Genomic DNA, 19,829 nt, shown 5'->3' with positions numbered 1-19,829 from the left:
AACATGGCGCTAAAAAAGGTTGTCACTGGCATGTATTCGTCGGAGGTAATTGGGGAAATTGTGTCTGAGCCGAAAATCCTTTGGGCGATAAGAAAATTCTACTTATTTGAGTCGCCAGACCCTGATGATGTATCACCGGTTGAATTACAAGCTGTGTCTGATAGACTTGTTTCTTGGCTTAGGGATATATGTTCTGCTTGGAGAAGGAGTCGAAACTTCTTATCGCCGAAAGGATTTTGGGCTCAGACACTCTTGTGGCTTTTGCTCTGTTGAAGAGTTTTCTGCAGTCTTTCCTTAGACCAACGAGCTCTGGGGTCCACCATGGCTGTCGCTGTTTGCCCCTTGGTTTGCTCTAGGACATGCTGTCACAAGCGAGTCATTCAGAGCTTCGTGATTCGCATGACCATTATGTCTATTTCCACCGCAGTTTCCACTTCCTTTTCTGGTCTAGTAGCAGAATTTGTGCCGAAATTTATCCCAATCCGCTTTTCTTCTGTTTAGCCGAGGGACCACTTCTGCAGTATTTTCTTCGAGGCTGGAACTTATATAACGATGATCAGAGAAGCTGTAGTCATCCAACACTTCCCAGCAGCATATCCTTCCGCTTAGATCTTCCGATACAAAGGTAATATCTAGAATCTTCTGCCTGTTCCTGTTAATAAAGGTCGGTTTATCCCCTTTATTACAACTTATAATAAATTCGATAAACAGTTAACCCCTTTCACATATACATATGTATTACCCGATTTGCACCTTTAGAGCCTATGTCAGCGTACTTCTGAAAAGATTTTCTAAAAATGTTGTACAATGTCTTATTTTATGTAATTGTGTGTACGGTCTAAATCGGTTCAGATTAAGTTATAGCCTCCTTATATATATTCGTCCGATTTTGACTAATACTGCACTAATTTGGACATTTGTTAACCGATTCTCAAAAATTTTACCACGAAAGTTTCTCTTATATCTATTCTGGTCACAGGCGAATTTCTATGAAATCGGTTAAGATTTAGATATAGCTCTCATATAAAGGGTGATTTTTTTGAGGTTTGGATTTTCATGCATTAGTATTTGACAGATCACGTGGGATTTCAGACATGGTGTCAAAGAGAAAGATGCTCAATATGCTTTGACATTTCATCATGAATAGACTTACTAACGAGCAACGCCTGCAAATCATTGAATTTTATTACCAAAATCAGTGTTCGGTTCGAAATGTGCTCATTCACCGTAACGTTGCGTCCAACAGCATCTTTGAAAAAATACGGTCCAATGATTCCACCAGCGTACAAACCACACCAAACAGTGCATTTTTCGGGATGCATGGGCAGTTCTTGAACGGCTTCTGGTTGCTCTTCACTCCAAATGCGGCAATTTTGCTTATTTACGTAGCCATTCAACCAGAAATGAGCCTCATCGCTGAACGGTGAATGAACACATTTCGAACCGAACACTGATTTTGGTAATAAAATTCAATGATTTGCAAGCGTTGCTCGTTAGTAAGTCTATTCATGATGAAATGTCAAAGCATACTGAGCATCTTTCTCTTTGACACCATGTCTGAAATCCCACGTGATCTGTCAAATACTAATGCATGAAAATCCTAACCTCAAAAAAATCACCCTTTATATGTATCTCCGACTTATTCTTTTAGGGCCATTGCAAACGCATTTATCAACCGATCATCTCAAAAAATTGCACAGCGATTTCCTATACAAGTACCACATAAATACAGATTTTGGTCGCGATTCAACATATCAAAAATGTAGGCAAATTTTAATTTTGGCGACTTAGCCTGCATACCCAATGTGGCAAAGGGCATCAAACGGTCGCTTTTGTCCAAATTTAGCCCAATGTACGAAGTCATTTATAATTCTGGATCTTTTGAACAAATAAAGATATCTACACGAAACTTAACATAGTCAATGTAGAGTTATTTTGGATATTATCAGATCGGGATGATTCGTTTTTCAAAAACACAGCTCACATAGTCCGACTTGCGTACATGACTGGAATATCTTCTACGTTGGAGATATAATTTTTTTTTTTAAATTTCCGTTAAGGTATCGTATCGGTATTTTTGAAATGATAGGATTATTTCCTTACCAAACAATAAAAAATCTAGTATCACTTCTAACAACTGTGCTAAGTATGGTTCAAATCGGTCCATAACCTGGTATAGCTGTCATATAAACCGATCTTGGGTTTTGACTTCTTGAGCCTCTAGAGGGCGCAATTCTCATCCGATTTGACTGAAATTTTGCACATAGTGTTTTAGTATCATTCCTTACAACTGTATTAAGTATGGTTCAAATCGGTCCATAACCTGGTATAGCTGCCATATAAACCGACCTGGGATATTGACCTCTTGAGCCTCTAGAGGTCGCAATTATTATCCAATTTGCCTGAAATTTTGTAAAACGGATCCTCTCATGACCATCAACATACGAGTTTATTATGGTCTGAATGGGTCTATAGCCCGATACAGCTCTCATATAAATCGATCTCTCTATTTTACTTCTTGAGCCCCCAAAGGGCGCAATTCTTTTCGAATTGGTTGACATTCTACACAGGTCTCCAACATATAATTTAATTGTCGTCTAAACCGGATCATATCTTGATATCGTTCTAATAACAGAGCAAATCTTTTTTTATAAAATTTTTTGCCTAAGAAGAGATGTCGGGAAAAGAATTCGACAAATGCGCTCCATGTTGGAGGGTATATAAGATTCGGCCCGGCCGAACTTAACACGCTCTTACTTGTTAACATTTTTATACCCACCACCGTAGGATTGTCTGTTTGTTGAAATCACACTACAGTCTTTAAAAATAGAGATATTGAGCTGAAACTGTGCTCTGTGCACAGTTCTTTCTTTGTCCATAAGCAGGTTAAGTTCGAAGATGGGCTATATTGGACTATATCTTGATTTAGCTCCCATATAGACCAATCCGCCGATTTAGGGTCTTAGGCCCATAAAAGCCACATTTATTATTCGATTTTGCTGAAATTTGGGACAGTGAATTATGTTAGGCCATTCAACATCCTTCTTCAATTTGGCTCAGATCGGTCAAGATATGGATATAGCTGCCATATAGTCCGATCTCACGATTTAAGGGCTTGGGCTCTTAAAAAGCGAATTTATTTTCCGATTTTGCTAAAATTTAGGACAGTGAGTTGTGTTAGGCCCTTCGACATCCCTCTTCAATTTGGCTCAGATTGGCCCAGATTTGGATATAGCTGCCATATATACCGATCTCTCGATTTAAGATTTTGTGCCCATAAAAGGCGCATTTACTGTCCGATGTCGCCGAAATTTGGGACAGTAAGTTACGTTAGAATCTTCGACAACTCTCTGTAATTTGGCCCAGATCGGTCCATTTTTGGATATAGCTGCCATAAAGACCGATCTCTCAATTTAAGGATTTGGGCCCATAAAAGGAGCATTTATTGCCCGATTTCGCTGATATTTGGGACAGTGAGTTGTGTTAGGCCCTTCGACATCCCTCTTCAATTTGGACCAGATATATCCAAATTGGTCAAGATATGGTATAGCTGCCATATAGATCAATCTCTCGATTTAAGGTCTTGGGACCATAAAAGGCGCATTTATTGTCCGATTTTGCTAAAATTTGGGACAGTGAGTTGTGTTAGGCCCTTCGACATCCCTCTTCAATTTGGCTCAGATTGGCCCAGATTTGGATATAGCTGCCATATAGACCGATCTCTCAATTTAAGGATTTGGGCCCATAAAAGGAGCATTTATTGCCCGATTTCGCAGTGAGTTGTGTTAGGCCCTTCGACATCCCTCTTCAATTTGGCCCAGATTTGCATATAGCTGCCATATAGATCAATCTCTCGATTTAAGGTCTTGGGACCATAAAAGGCGCATTTATTGTCCGATTTTGCTAAAATTTGGGACAGTGATTTGTGTTAGGCCCTTCGACATTCCTCTTCAATTTGGCTCAGATTGGCTTAGATTTGGATATAGCTGCCATATATACCGATCTTTCAATTTATGATTTTGTGCCCATAAAAGGCTCATTTATTGTCCGATGTCGCCGAAATTTGGGACAGTGAGTTACGTTAGAATCTTCGACAACTCTCTGTAATTTGGACCGATTCTCAATTAAAGGATTTGTGCCCATAAAAGGAGCATTTATTGCCCGATTTCGCCGATATTTGGGACAGTGAATTGTGTTAGGCCCTTCGACATCCCTCTTCAATTTGGCCCAGATCGGTTTAGATTTGGATATAGCTGCCATATAGACCGATCTTTCGATTTGAAGTCTTGGCCCCATAAAAGGCACATTTATATTTCGATTTCGCTGAAATTTGACACAGTGACTTATGTTAGGCTTTTCGACATCCGTTTCGTATATGGTTCAGATCGGTCTATATTTGGATATGGCTACCAAAGAGGCCAATATTTTGTTCTACAAAATTGAACAATGACTTGTTCTTATTAGACTTCTCAATATCCGCGTCGAATTTGGTCCAAATCGGATCATATTTCGATATAGCTGCTATTGTGGCATAAATTATGCATTTTTCGACGGATTATGCCGTTTACATATGTTATACCCGAGGTGGTGCTTATCCAATGCCTTTTAATTTGTTTTGTTTGCTCTTATAATACTTGAGCAAATTTTATTATGACCTGATTCTTTTGTTAAAGTTCGAGATTCATGTAAACCAAAATAGTGCATTTTAGGGACATTAACCCATAAACATTCCCACATGACCACAATAATTGTGGCATAATGGGAACATTGACAAAACATTCAAATGACATTACAAAGATGTTCATTAATAATTTACACAATTAGACCAAAAGCCCAGATCATTTTGCTAGATACAAATATAACAACAACTACACTAACTCACATGAGAAAATATTTGCAAAAAAAAAAAAAAATAAAAACAATCTTAGGACGGTGTGAACAAAAGTCGGTCAAAAATCTAGAACGCACAAGTGCATGCATTCAAAAAATACAACAAAAACAAAATAAATGATAAAATGAACTCAGATTTAAATAATATTGCAAAAAAACGTCAACAAATTACCCATCATTTTCATTTTGTAATTCCCAGAAAATGAGTTCATGTTTGTTTAAGAAAACTTAAATAATTTGTTCTACAAACTTTTGCAAAGAAATTTGCACGCTGTGGCAGGGTGGGGATAATTTTTATGTTTTTGCAAACTTAACTTTTCCAAACGTTGCCCATGGTAAAAGTCCTTGAACTTGTCACCCACTTTCACTTCCTGACATGCCTACGTTTTTTTTTTGTTAAAAAAAAGGCGAGAAATAGCGCCTAGCCCTTAGCTTAGTAGTGGTGGCTTTGATTGAAAAATAAACAAAAAAGATTGTTATGGAAACCGCGATAAGGCAAATGATATCGATATCCTGGAAAAGTAACTCCTTAATGTCAATATCTAATGTTTTAGTTTGGCAAATTGATGGAGCTTTTAGTTAAAGGTGATAGTTAATCATGTTGCCGCAATCGTTGTTTCGTTGTGGATGGGTGTGTCCATAAGAAAATCTGTTTGTCTGCTTAGATAGGCAATAGGAGGTTAGTATGATAATTTGGGTAAATTTTCATATGGCAATGAATTTGTAACAAATTTTTTTATAGAAATTAAATTTTGACAAAGATTCCCCTAGAAATTTTCAGAAAATTTCCCATACCAATGAAATTATTTGAAATTTTTCTATGAAAGCCAAATTTTTACAACATTTCCTATAGAAATCACCGATTGTTCAAAATTTCCTGTAAAAATTAAATTTTGAAAAAATTCCCATAGAACGAAATTGAAATGAAAACATTTTCCGTTCCCTTTAAATGTTGACAACATTTCCTATAGAAAGGAAATTTAAACAAGTAAAAGCGTGCTAAGGTCGGCCCGGCCGAATCTTATTTACCCTCCACCATGGATCGCATTTGTCAAGTTCTTTGAATGACTTTTTCAAATAGAAAAATATCAGTTAAAAAAAAAACACACCACCCCCAAAATTTCAGGCAAATCGAGTAATAATTCCGCTCTCCAGAGGCTCAAAAGCTCTAACTGAGAGATGTCAGTATATATACCGATTTAGAACAGTTGTTGGAAGGCTTACCAAAACGATATATGCAATATTTCAACCATATTGGATAATAATTGCGCCCTCTGGAAGCCCAAGAAGTCTAATCGGGAGATTGGTTTATATGGCTGTTATATCAGGATATGGACTGATTTAAACCATACTTGACACAGTTGTTGGAAGTCAAAATAAAACACTTCGTGAAAAATTTCAGCCAACTCAGATAAGAATTGCGCCCTCTAGAAGCTCAAGAAGCCTATTCGGGAGTTCGGTTTACATGGGATCTAGTGGTTGGAAGTCATACCACAACACTTCATGCAAATTTTCAGCTAAAGCGGATGAGAATTGAGCCCTCTAGAAGCTCTAGAAGTCAAGACCCAAGAAATCAAATCGGAAGATAGGTTTATATGGCGGCTATATCAGGTTATAGACTGATTTATACTATACAACAACTGTGTCAAGTTGTTGGGAGTCATACCACAACACCGCGTGCAAAATTTCGAATAAGAATTGCGCCTTCTAAAAGGTCTAGAAGTCGAGACCCAAGGACGGTTTATATGGCAGCTATATCAGCTTATGGACCGATTTAAACCTTATGGACCGATAGCACAATTATTGGAAGTCATACAAAACTAACATTGGACAAATCGTATAGGAATTGCGCCCTCTAGTGGCTCAAGAACTCATAACCCAAGATCGGTTTATATGGCAGCTATATCAAAAAATTTCGCAATTTAAGCGAAATTTTGAGTGCTCTCATACAGTACCCTAAAAATAAAAAAAATTTATCCAAATTTCGGATGGGGTACCTAAGGGAGCTGCCCCACCCTAAAATCTACCAAACATATATTTAGGCCAATCACGACAATATGGGACTCAAATGAAAGGTACTTAGGATACAAAAACGTATCTGATATGCAATTGTCGGACCAAGTGCTAGGGGTACCACCCCAAGCCCCAAAACAAGCAATATGGGACTCAAATGAAAGGTATTTGCAAGTAGAATACGAATCTGATGTCCAAATGTGGGATCACGTTTCTGGGGGTCTTCCCCTTCCCCAAAACACCCCAAACTTGACTTATTTACTGACCATGGGAATATGGGGCTTAAATAAAAGATATTTGAATATAAAATACGAATCTGATATCCAAATATGGGACCAAGTGTTTGGGGGGCCGCCTCTCCCCAAAAACATCCCCCAAACCCCAAAGGGGACAAATTTACGACTATCGCAATATGGGGCTCAAATGAAAGGTCTTTGGGAGTAAAGCACGACTTTGATATCAATATTCGGGAAAAGTGTCTATGGGGCTACCCCACGCCCACAACACCACCTAAACAGTAAGTATTTTCTGAATATTGCAATATGAGGCTCAAATAACAGGGTTTTTAAAGTGGAACACCAATCCGATATATATTTCAAGGCCAACTCACTGAGTGGCCGCCCATCCCCCAAAACACCCCCCAAGCCGGTAATTTTTGCCGACTATGGAAATATGGGGCTCAAATGAAAGATATTTGGGAGTAGACCACGTATCTGATATAAACATTAGGGGCCAACTGTTTAGCGGACGTCCCAAGCCCCAAATAGGACGTATTTGCTCACCAAGACAATTTGGGTCCTAAAGATAGTGGAGCTAAATATTTATAGTTTTTAGGGCCAATACCGCAAACCGGACAAATTTGTTGACTTTTGCAATAAAGAGTTTAAATGAGATTAGAAAACGAATTTGATATCCAATTTTGAGGGCAATAGCAATATGGGGTAAAAATAAATGATATATAGATATATGAGAATAGAGCACGTTGCTGATATATTTTGCGGGCTTAGTGTTCGGGTGACCACCCCAATCCCCAAAACACCCCTTAATCGGGCATATTTACCGACCATGTGGAGCTTAAATGAAAGGTATTGGGGGGTAGAGCAAGAATTTACACCCATTTTAGGGACCAATTTTCTAGGGGTCTACCCCTTTCTCAAAAAACCCCCAAAGGGAAAAAAACTTTCGACCATGCCAATATGTGGCTCAAATGGAAGGTATTTGCGATTAGAAAACGAATTTGATAACCTATTTTGAGGCCATGTGTTTGGGGGACGCCTCATCCAGTAAACTCCTCTTATGCAAATGACAATATGGGGTTTAAATAAATGATATTTGTGAGAAGAGCACGATGCAGATATTTTTTTCAGGGCCAAGTATCTGGGGGACCACCTCTCCCCCTGAAAACACCACTAAATCATAAATCATGGGAATGTCGGGCTGAATTTTAAGAATGGCGTACACCTTACATCCGAACATCCAAACTTGAATTCGTAGACCAATAAAGATCATATGGGATTCAGATAAAGGCACTTATATTGTTAAACTCTTAGTCAAGTTAGCATGGCATTTCACTAAAAGATCTTCGAAAATAAATATTCGAAGGAAACTTTTGTTCCATATAAAGTAAAAGAAGGCCCAGCGGAGCGGGCCCAACGCATTTATAGACCAACCAAAAATTTTCGACAACGATTTCCTCAATACCCACCACATTATCCGAGAAACTTCGTCGAAATCTGTTCACATTTAGATATACCCATACATACAGGTTCCTCCGATTTGAGAAATATTACAATATAGAGCTCATTTCTTCACCCATTCTCTCGAAATTTTGTAGGAATGATTTTCTATTCCCTCTTAATAATACTAGTGAATTTCAGAGAAATCGGTTCAGATTTATCTATATCTCCCATATATATGTATCGCCCGATTTCACATCTAGAGCCACTGCAAACACATTTCTTGACCAATCTTCCAAAGATGTTGTACAACGCTTTCCCCGAAGACCTCCACAATATCAATAGAGTTTGTTTCAAATCTATTCAGATTTCGATATAGCTCCCATATATATGTTCGTCCGATTATGAGAAATATTCCTATAAAGTGTTCATGTGTTGAACAATTTTCTCGAAATTTTGCAGAAAGGATTTACTTATGTCGCTTTATATTACTGGTGAATTTCATAGAAATCGGTTGAGATTTAGATATAGCTGCCATATATGTATATCGCCTGATTTTAGCTTCTAGAGTCACAGCAAGCGCATTTATGGGCTAATCTTGCCACAAATTTTACAACGCTTTCCTCGACGTCTAGCACTTGAAATCGGTTCAGATTTAAATATAACACCCATATAAATGTTCGTTAGATTTTGGGTAATTTGAAGTAATGTTGTAATTTTGAACATATTTTCTCGAAATGTTATACGGATATAGATACCACTTTGTACTTATAGGGTAGGTGTAGGTTATTATACAGTTGGCACAGCCCGACTTTTGCTTTTCCTTACTGGTTACATTTTCCATTCTCATTTGGCCTGAATTACAGATTTTTCGTCTTCATACTGGTCTAACCATCTTTGGGTCAGCACTGACCTTTACCCATTCTAAAGCAATTAAAACAGTCTACTTGCCATTTAGTCCACAGTTTTGACATTATTGTCTATCCCTCTTTTTTTCCCCCGTCATATTCATGATGGTATTAATGACGTCAAAGTTATAAAATGCCACTCCCAGTTCCTAGTATCATTGCACCACCTACAATTTCGTATAAAATACAAACAAAGAAAGAAGAAGCAAGACAAAACAAATTATTCTCCAAAAAGAGTTCATCCAAGAATTATAAAGAAAACGAAAAACGACCGTAAATTGCTACACATAATTTGGTGAGCATGACAAAATGCAATTAGAAGATCTTTTGGTTTTTTCGTTTTTTGACAGCAGATTACCTGCCCCATTGCCTGAGGTTGAGATTAGGTGACAGTTTGTGTCACATGTGTGAAGGGAGGGGTTTGCGTTTTTGTCAACGATTGTTATAAAGTTGTTTTGACAAATCCACGCATTACGCGCATTGCCATTTAAATGCTCATATGAATGTGTGGCTTTGAGTCCATTTTAACCTATAAAGAAAATCAACTTGGTATAGAGTTTGTTGTAGGTATAAGGCCGCCAAGAGAAATGATAATTTGAAGGCTATATTGAAATAACCTCGATGTTCGCCATATAGGAAAAAGAGTTTTTTTGGCAAAAAAAAAAAAATTTATGAAATTTAGTTTAACAAAATTTTTCTAAAACAAGTAAGAAGGCGTTAAGTTCGGCCGGGCCGAACTTTGGATACCCACCACCTCGGGTATATATGTGAACCACATTTCGTCAAAATCCAGTGAAAAATGCATACCTTATGCCCCAAAGCAGCTCTATAGATATCATCCGATTTAGACCAAATGCTCATAAGTACAAGTCGTTGTTCAACCGAGAGATCTGTCTATATGGCAGCTATATCCAAATCTGGAAAGATCTGAGCCAAATTGAAGACAAATATTGAAGGGCCCAACACAAGTCATTGTCCCAAATTTCGGCGACATCGGACAATAAATGCGCTTTTTATGGGCCCAAAACCTTTAATCGAGAGATCGGTCTATATGGCAGCTATATCCAAATCTGAACCGATCAGGGCCAAATAGAAGAAAGATGTCGAAGGGCCTATGGCAAATCACTGTCCCAAATTTCAGCAAAATCGGATAATAAATGTGGCTTTTATGGGCCTAAGACCATAAATCTGAGGATCGGTCTATATGACAGCTATATCCAAATCTGAACCGATCAGGGCCAAATAGAAGAAAGATGTCGAAGGGCTCAACGCAACTTACTGTCCCAAATTTCAGCAAAATCGGATAATAAATGTGGCTTTTATGGGCCTAAGACCCTAAATCGGAGGATCGGTCTATATGGCAGCTATATCCAAATTTGGACCGATTTGGACCAAATTGACGAAGGATGTCGAAGGGCTCAATGCAACTCACTGTCCCAAATTTCAGCAAAATCGGATAATAAATGTGGCTTTTATGGGCCTAAGACCATAAATCGGAGGATCGGTCTATATGGCAGCCATATCCAAATTTGGACCGATCTGGGCCAAATTGACGAAGAATGTTGAAGGGCCTAACACAACTCACTGTCCCAAATTTTATCCAAATCGTATATAAAATATGGCTTTTATGGGCCTAAGACCCTAAATCTGAGGATCGGTCTATATGACAGCTATATCCAAATTTGAACCGATCTGAGCCAAATTGACGAAGGATGTCGAAGGGCCTAACACAACTCACTGTCCCAAATTTCAGCAAAATCGGATAATAAAGGTGGCTTTTGTGGGCCTAAGACCCTAAATCGGCGGATCGGTCCATATGGGGGCTATATCAAGATATAGTCCGATATAGCCCATCTTCGAACTTAACCTGCTTATGGACAAAAAAAGAATCTGTGCAAAATTTCAGCTCAATATCTCAATTTTTAAAGACTGTAGCTTGATTTCAACAGACAAACGGACAGACGGACGGACATGTCTAGATCGTCTTAGATTTTTACGACCATCAAGAGTGGATATATTTAAAATGGTCGGAAATGGATATTTCGATGTGTTGCAAACGGAATGACAAAATGAATATTCCCCCATCCTTCGGTGGTGGGTATAAAAAACAAAAGACAATGTTTTTTCACTATTCATTTACAGTACTTTCTCCATTTGTCTTTCTTTGGAATAACCACAATAATTACATTCTATGTTCCAATGCATTGAAGTTTTCTTCCTCTTTCAAAGATTTTATTTCATTTGAATTTCTATTTCGAAACTGATTTTTGTTTTTTTTTTCCTATGCCACAAAAAAAGATATAAATCGTAAAAATGCAGTTGAGTGATTTATGGCAAAGAATCATAAATTTATCTAATTATGAAAGGCACAAATAAGGCAAATGAGAGACAAAATGACATAGACCAAGAGGAGGATGATGACGGTCGATGGCAGGCATGGGATGGATGGCTATCCACAAACACAGAACATGAAATTAAAAATGAATTTTTCCAGAATTAGCTGTTTCGGAAGATCAAAACCCAAAAATTATGGAAATTTCAAAACAAATGTTGAGTGGAGTTGGTGGGTTGGGAGGAAGGAATATTTAAAAATAAAAGTTCTCCTGATGGAACACTGATGCACATAAATATCTCTAATAATGTCAACCATTTGTTCGCTGTGAGAAATTAATGTAGGATTACAAGAGGATTTTTTGGAATTTGACAATCTTAGGGAGATGTTGAAAAGTGAAAGAGTAAAAACTTCATTCGGTTGGATTAAACTCATATGCATGTAAACGCTGAAATGAAATTGTAAAGGTCAAGGGTGGATATCCCAATAACTTGTTGTCCCTGACAAAGTGAATTATGGCACAGAAAGTAAAAAGAATTTGAGAATTTTAAACTCAAACAGTTTTTGTAAACGATTCTCAAAAGTTAGGTCTGCTTGTCAAAAATAAAAAAAAAATGAAGAAAAGTTTCCAAAAAGTTAACATCCAATAATTTCGAACTCTCGAGCGGTAGAATGGGACATGCCAACGACCAACGACCAGAGGAAGACGAGTTCTAGGTTTACTCATTGTAAACAGTGGAAACGTGCCAACCTTTAGGCGACCCGGATTCGATGACACTATACCGGACATCACCCTTGCATCCGAGGAAATAATCAGAGTGGAGTGTACTGGAAACCTACACAGTTTCTAGTGTCCCTTCCCTTAATACTGGAAGGGACACAGTTAATGAGAGAATAAGCGCAAGTAATGAAAGTGGAACGTGAAAAAGTTCGATACCTCAAAACTCCTAGACGTTCTGTCGAGAGTGAAACTAGTGATGGGCATCATAGAGAGTGAATGCGAAAAATCTATACCAGGACTCAAAAGGCTGAAGAGAAATAGAAGCGCAGTACACTCGTGGAATGACGCTATAGCTGAGCAACTAAGACGCAAATACACGAAACCTTGCCGCCGAAAACACTGCCGAGACAGACAACACTCTAAACAAGGAGACAAAAAAGTTACTCGCTGCCTTAATAGAAAGAAAGAGCCAGAAAGTAAAGTGGAAGGAATTAAGAGAAGACATAAACCGAAACTCTTGGGGTCTTGAATACAAAACTGTGATGAAAGTACTCGGCACACAGCATTGATGGGCGGAAGAACAATGGAAAAGTTTATGAAGAGTCCGCTGACAACATAAGACCGTTTACGGTAGAAAAGCTAAGGAATGCAGCCCGCAGCCTTCAGAGCAGAAAAATCCTCGGTCCCGACGGAACAGTGGCCGAGGTCATCAGGCAGATACCTGATAACAAACCGAAATTTTTCTAGGAATTTTTACAGGTGCCTGTTTGAAGGTGTTTTTCCGATGGTATGGAAGAGAATAGTCATAGGCTATTTTTATTCTTGAAAATCGCTTATAACTAATTTACAAAATAACCTTGAAAGTAAACGATCAAAACAAATTAACCCCAGCATACAAATTCATCAGGGCCGACCAGATCAAAAAAAAAATTGCATCGGAGTAGCAACTCTAGTCACACTCATGCTTCTCAAAAATACTTGTGTAATTCGATTAAGACGACCCAAAAAGAACACAAACTTAGGCAAATCTCTCAAAAATACCTAAAACTAACTTATATAAGCCCTTAAAAACTAACCTAAAATAGAGAAAATATATACATATATACAAAATACTGCCGGCATATACCGGGACACTCCTCCGTCATCCGGATAACATACCGTCCAGAGATTTCGATCCACGATGCCCAAGGGCCTTGAGTATTTCTAATATATCTCAGAGTCCCTGAATACGCATCAACAGACCCGCACTGGGGTCATTACCCTCCTTCTCCAACCTCTCGAGCTTAGGACCAAATTCTCCAATGCATGCCATCACGGAGAAAAGGTCCCTACCGAAATACTCCTGACAAGAATCGGCAATAGTCCGTCCACGCCTACGCACATCCTCCTCAACACCACGCGAGCCCCCAGAAGGCCCACGCGCCAGATGATCGCGAGCCAAACGACCCACAGATCGGTCCACCCGAAGGGCGGGGCCAGTCTGTGGAGGACCTAAGTGCGATCGAGCAACCGAGGCATACAAAAACCCTGTGCTCAAATTAACCAAACGAACAGATCGAGCCTTAGATTTTTCATATGCCTCTTGCTTCCTTCAAGCAACCCTCGCCAAGCACATAGGACAGGAGCGAGAGCTTGCCGTATGGCCAGCACATCGCAATTAGTACACCGAAGCTGGCATTTCCCAGCATCGGCAGACTTATCCTGCCATCCAACAGCCTTCTTCGAAGGCAACTCGCACTTACCAGGCCCTATGAACCAGCACATTTCACATAGCGATACATCATCGTGCAGTTCGCTGACACATGCGAAAAACGCTGACAATTGAAGCACTGCGTCATTTTACGTACATTTCCCTTCCGCATCTTCACTCTACAGTGAAGCATGAGATCAACCCTATACAACCCCTCAATATCGGTGTGCTTACCTAAACGAACCACCCATTTATCAGGCGAAACATTCGTCGCATCAAAACTATCTCGTGGCATCAAGAAATACAACTCTGAAATCGAGTAAAGTGAACAATTCCTGAACCTCCTCTTTCGAAAACGCACTGGAAAGTCCAATAACTTTGATAGAGTAGGAAAATAGTTCCCAAGGAGTGTGCGTATGCATCTCATATCCGCGCTCCGCAAGTAGACCCTTAATCTTCGCAATATTCTCAAGACCCCTCAGCCTGATTAAAATCTATCGAGCACTTATCAGTCAATCGGATGATAAAGTCATCCCACTTCAAGTGGCCAAAATAGTGTCGTCGCTTCTGTCCCACGGACGTTGTACAAAGTAATTTCCGGAAGACGTCTCCCACAGTTACTCTTGGTACTCTCTCCTGCGTCCTGCGGGGTCTTCGGCACGACGCCTAGATTTTTATTTTTCTCCGGTCCTCCCAGATAATGTCTTAGTAGATTATTTCTTCTTGAGACGTCAACAGAAGTAGATGCCCTAACCGACGGGCCATCTTTTTCTCCATTGCCTTCTTCGGCTAAGGCAAGTTCAACATCATCATCAATCGCTATACCTGGGTCTTCGGCTATCCAGGCAGCATTATCATTATTTCCACCACTAGAGAGTGTATTTTGTAGCAAAGACAACTCCTCCGAGAGCATTTGAATGGTAATTGTGAGTACCTAAATTTGTCGTCGGTACTCATCCGCTGAATCTTTCGCAAGGCGCATTTGATCGGTCAAGTTTTCATTTTCCAATTTCAATAACATGTTGGCGTAAGCGTCATCGGATTCATTGCTTACGCCATCTTTATGTCTCTTCCACTTTTCTTTTTTCGTTCGGGACGACTTTGCCTCTGATATAGGTCTAGTATCAGAGGGTACACCCTGGTCACTTTTCGCCTCTGAATTTTTTCCAGCCGGCTTCTTCACGTCCACCGTTGCAAGCGAAACCGAAAGTAATTGATGAATTCTTCCTGAACTCCAATTTACCACCTACCATGCGGTTCTCAAAGATACGGGCAAGCAATCTAACTTTTGCTCAGCACTGCTGTCTTCTCTTGCTTCTCAAATAATCGATTGAATTTTGCCAGCACTGGTGACTACTATGACTTCTCAAAGTAGAGTTCACTCGGATTAAAATTTGTCACCAAACTTGAGATTAACATTTGTTGCCCGCTCTAGGTTTTTGTGGTCAAGCGCAATCTGCGGTAGGATGCTAAGGGCAAGGTACTGGCTGGACTCCCACGGCTTACAACTTTCGATGCAGATGGCGGAGTTGCTACTCCTAACGAGAAAAAATATCCCAGTGGAAGTGGACATGCGCATAGACACCAAGAGATCGGTTAAATATCTAGGGATCCGACTGGATTCACAGCACGCACGCAACAACAAAGGCCGCGAGGATAACGGCACAACACAGTCGACTGATGGTTCTCCAGAGCAGGTGCAGACCCCTGATGGAGACATGCAATAGCATTCTCCTCTATGGGAGCGTAGTGTGGGGCCAGATACTACAGACAGCATGCGGAGCGAATCACTGCTCTCGGTGCAGAGGACAGCGGCTTATAGGGTCTTATTATCCTACCGGGCTCCTTATCACTGAGCTTAAACTTGAATTGGACAGCACTCATTGATATGTGAGAAGTTTGCCCCTGTTCCTTAATGGGATATTCAAATGTGCATATCCCGCGTCCAAATACGGACGCGACGACTAATACGGATATGGGGAGATAGGAAGCACGACGACGTCTAATATTACGTCACACAGTTGTTAACAGGCCATAGCTACTTCAGGAAATACCTGCATAGAATGGCCAAATGCTCCTTCAGTAGCTGCATTTATGGGGAGCTAGAAGTTGCATGCGATGTGGAACAAACATTCTTCCACTGCGAGCGTTGGGTTGAAAGACGCAGGGAATTGAAAACAGCGATTGGCGACGTTTCGCCTGGGACAATAGTCTAGAGAATGCTTGAAGACAAGAAGAACTGGGAACGGAAGTACTGCGCAGGAAAGAGATAGATCTGGACTCAGACACAACGAAGATGATATGGTAAATCACCACATATGGGGTCCACCTCGAAGTAATACAAAAGAGGTTACGATGTGGAAATAATCGCCAGCGGTGACACAGTGTGGGTTTTTAGCTGGTACCGTTGCTAACGGAGTTCGGCATAAAACTGGACACGCACTCGTCACATGCGTAAAGCATTTTCCCATCTTGAACCGCAGAAAAAAAATTCTCGAGAGGACGAGGAAGGTCACTTCTACCCTATTCAAACTTCCCTATATATATTAACATGAATTTTGACAAAATTTTTTTTTGGAAAGGAAATATTCTTGAAAGGACGTAGAAAGTGGGCTATTGGAAAACATCACGACATATTAGTTATCTGATCCGTTATGCTATATGGTGTTGTGGTCTGGTGAACTGTGCTTCAAAAACCCATCAACTGAACTTACCAGTAGTAACTCACATTTAGTATAAAAATTTTTCTGAATGTATGCTTATGTGAACCACATCATCTCGTCATGTTAATACCTCTATAATGTTGATCTGAATCTTTTTAACAATTTCATATTGTCGGTTTATTCCTAGAATCACAGACAAAGTACTTTTAAATGTACTACGGAAGTACAGCAATCCATTAGAGCAAGAATTATACGGCGGCTGGCCAAGCAGTTCAATTTGTGATAAGATATTTCTTGCTCTTTATTTATTATATTAATTCTCATTTGGCCAAACAAGATGTAACTGACTGCGCCGGATGGAAGAGCCCATGGTCGCTAACGGAGTAGTGGCAATGGCAACATCCAACAGATGTAATCCATCAAATAATAATGAATACACTTACACTGCCTATGCATTTTGTTCGAAACCGAAGCCATTATTATGGCATTCAAAAGATGGGGTAGATCAGATCATCTCTCCCTTACAGATTCCACCAACCATCAGTTCGGCTATTTGTCTGTCTGTGTGTCTGACTGCCTGCCTTCTCTGCTGTCTTGAGTGTAATTAAATATCGGCAAGTGTAGTTCTCCAAAGAAACGTTTTTTTGTTTTTTACTTTTTTTGAATTGCTTGCATGATGACTCTATTCCGTCTGGATGCATGATGAAATGAAGGTCAAATCAATTGGAAATTATTACGGAACATGTTGGGCGAAGAGTTCCCCGTAGACTAAGTCATCTTTTACTTTGGGTTTCATTTTTTGATTATCAAAATGCAGTTGCTGTAATTTGGCATTTGAATTTTTAATATGGGAACATGAGTATCTTCTTCTTTACATCACATAGATGGTCCATCGGAGATGGTTCTTTGAGGTTTTTTTTTCAAAGACTTGGTCTAAAATGTAATTGGATCAAAGGGGAAATGTGAATGTTGGGAACCAAAGTAAGGTTTCGTATAGACTTAAATACCGCGTAACCGATTTTCTTGAACCTTTCATAGATAGTGCAGAATAATCTAATGGTGAACACAGAGAACATTATTTTTTGATACATGAAGGAGGTGGACTCCGACTTAACCTAATTTTCAAAAATGCCAAATTTTAAAGATGGTCAGAGCGATTTAAGCAACAAAGTATTGTTGGCATTCTTATAGTTATCTTTAAAAAAAAATTTCGTATCTCAAATTGGGGTGTGGACCGCCGCACCCCTAAAGATACATAGACCAATCATGACAATATGAAAGGTATTTGAGTATAGAAATCCAAACTGTTATCCAATTTTAGGGCCAAGTGTTTGGGGGGCTTCCCACTCCTAAAACCCCTCAAACCCGGATATGTTTATGTACAATGGCAATATGGGGTTCAAATGAAATACATTTTTGAATAGAGCACGAATCTGATATCCACTTTCGGGACCAAGTTCCTGAAGGGGTCACTTCCTTTGTTAAAAGTAGAAGTTCCTTACATGGTAAAAGAAAGCGCAGCGGAGCTTGTTCGGTTCAGTAAATTTTCTAAAAAAAAGGTATTTGGACATTATAAAATAAAAATAAAAACAATTTTATAAAAATTTTCACAAAATGCATTTGTAAGCAAAATTTTCTAAAAGTATTTGGATACAATTTTCCCAAAAAAAAAAAAAACTACAAAGTTTCTTAATCTTCTATAAAACGAACGAAACCGGGCAGAATCTTATGCACCCTCCACCATGAATCGCATTTGTCAAGTTCTTTGAATGACTTTTTATACCCTAGACCACTACTGTGGTACAGGATATTGTAACTTAGTGCATTTGTTTGTAACACCCACAAGGTATATGGACCCATTGATAAGTATACCGATCGACTCAGAATCACATTCTGATTCGATTTAGATATGTCCGTCTGTCCACGTTAATTTGTGTACAAACTACAGGTCACAATTTTCATCCATTACACAAAAACTCATGCATTGGGAAAAGTAAAGCTAACAGACAGAGTTGTCGAGCGTGGTTAATGTGGTATTTTATCATAGAGGCGTTTTCGCAATAAATTTGGTACAAGCACAACATACCAACGTACGGCCCTTGAAGCCTTTAAACCTAATATGGCCGATGAGTAATTCTAACCAATTTACGAAACGCGTCCCATAGTGGTTGGTATGTATTGCGACCTCTGGTTTTCCTTTTCCATTTGCAAAGAAAAATCTCCATCATTAAGCTCGTCTCGAGAGAGAGAAATAAACAAAGATTGTAAAATTAAATGATCAAAAAAACTTGAAAATATAAGGAAAATATTTTTTGTTATAAAAATACTAAATACTGAAAATAGGGTACTACGTTTTTTGATATTTGAAGGGGGGCGGACCCTCCCTTACCTTAATTTTCAGAAACGCCAGATCTCGGAGAAGGGTGGTCGATTTAAGCGAAATTTTGTGAACTCCTAAATAGTGCCCTAAAAATAAAAATTTGGTATCCAAATTTCGGATGGGGTACCCATGGGGGCTGCCCCACCCTAAAACCTACCAAACATTTACTTAGACCAATCACAACAATATGGGACTCAAATAAAAGGTATTTAGGATAAGAAAACGTATCTAATATCCAATTGTCGGACCAAGTGCTAGGGGGACCACCCCAAGCCACAAAACACCCCTAAATCGGACATATTTACCGACCATGGCAATATGGGACTCAAATTAAAGGTATTTGCGAGTAGAATACGAATCTGATATCTAAATGTGGGACCACGTTTCTGGGGGTCCACCCCTTCCCCAAAACACCCCAAACAGGACTTAGGGGATAAATTTACGACCATAGCAATATGGGGCTCAAATGAAAGGTTTTTGGAAGTAAAGCACGAATTTCATATCAATATTCGGGAAAAGGGGCCATGTCTTTAGGGCATCACCCCTTTCGCAAAAC

The 19,829-nt window shown here is 39.3% G+C and overlaps 1 protein-coding gene across 7 annotated transcripts in view; it reads left to right on the top strand.

The window, feature by feature from the left end:
• LOC106094211 (pericentrin) overlaps positions 1–19,829 on the top strand; it is a 173,254-nt gene that overhangs the window by 33,034 nt on the left and 120,391 nt on the right. The window lies entirely within an intron of this gene.

The sequence above is a fragment of the Stomoxys calcitrans genome, chromosome 1 (genome assembly GCF_963082655.1).
Source record: "Stomoxys calcitrans chromosome 1, idStoCalc2.1, whole genome shotgun sequence".
Lineage (NCBI taxonomy): Eukaryota > Metazoa > Arthropoda > Insecta > Diptera > Muscidae > Stomoxys > Stomoxys calcitrans.
Note: the sequence above shows the minus strand (reverse complement) of the source record. Positions and strands in the feature narration are given on the sequence as shown.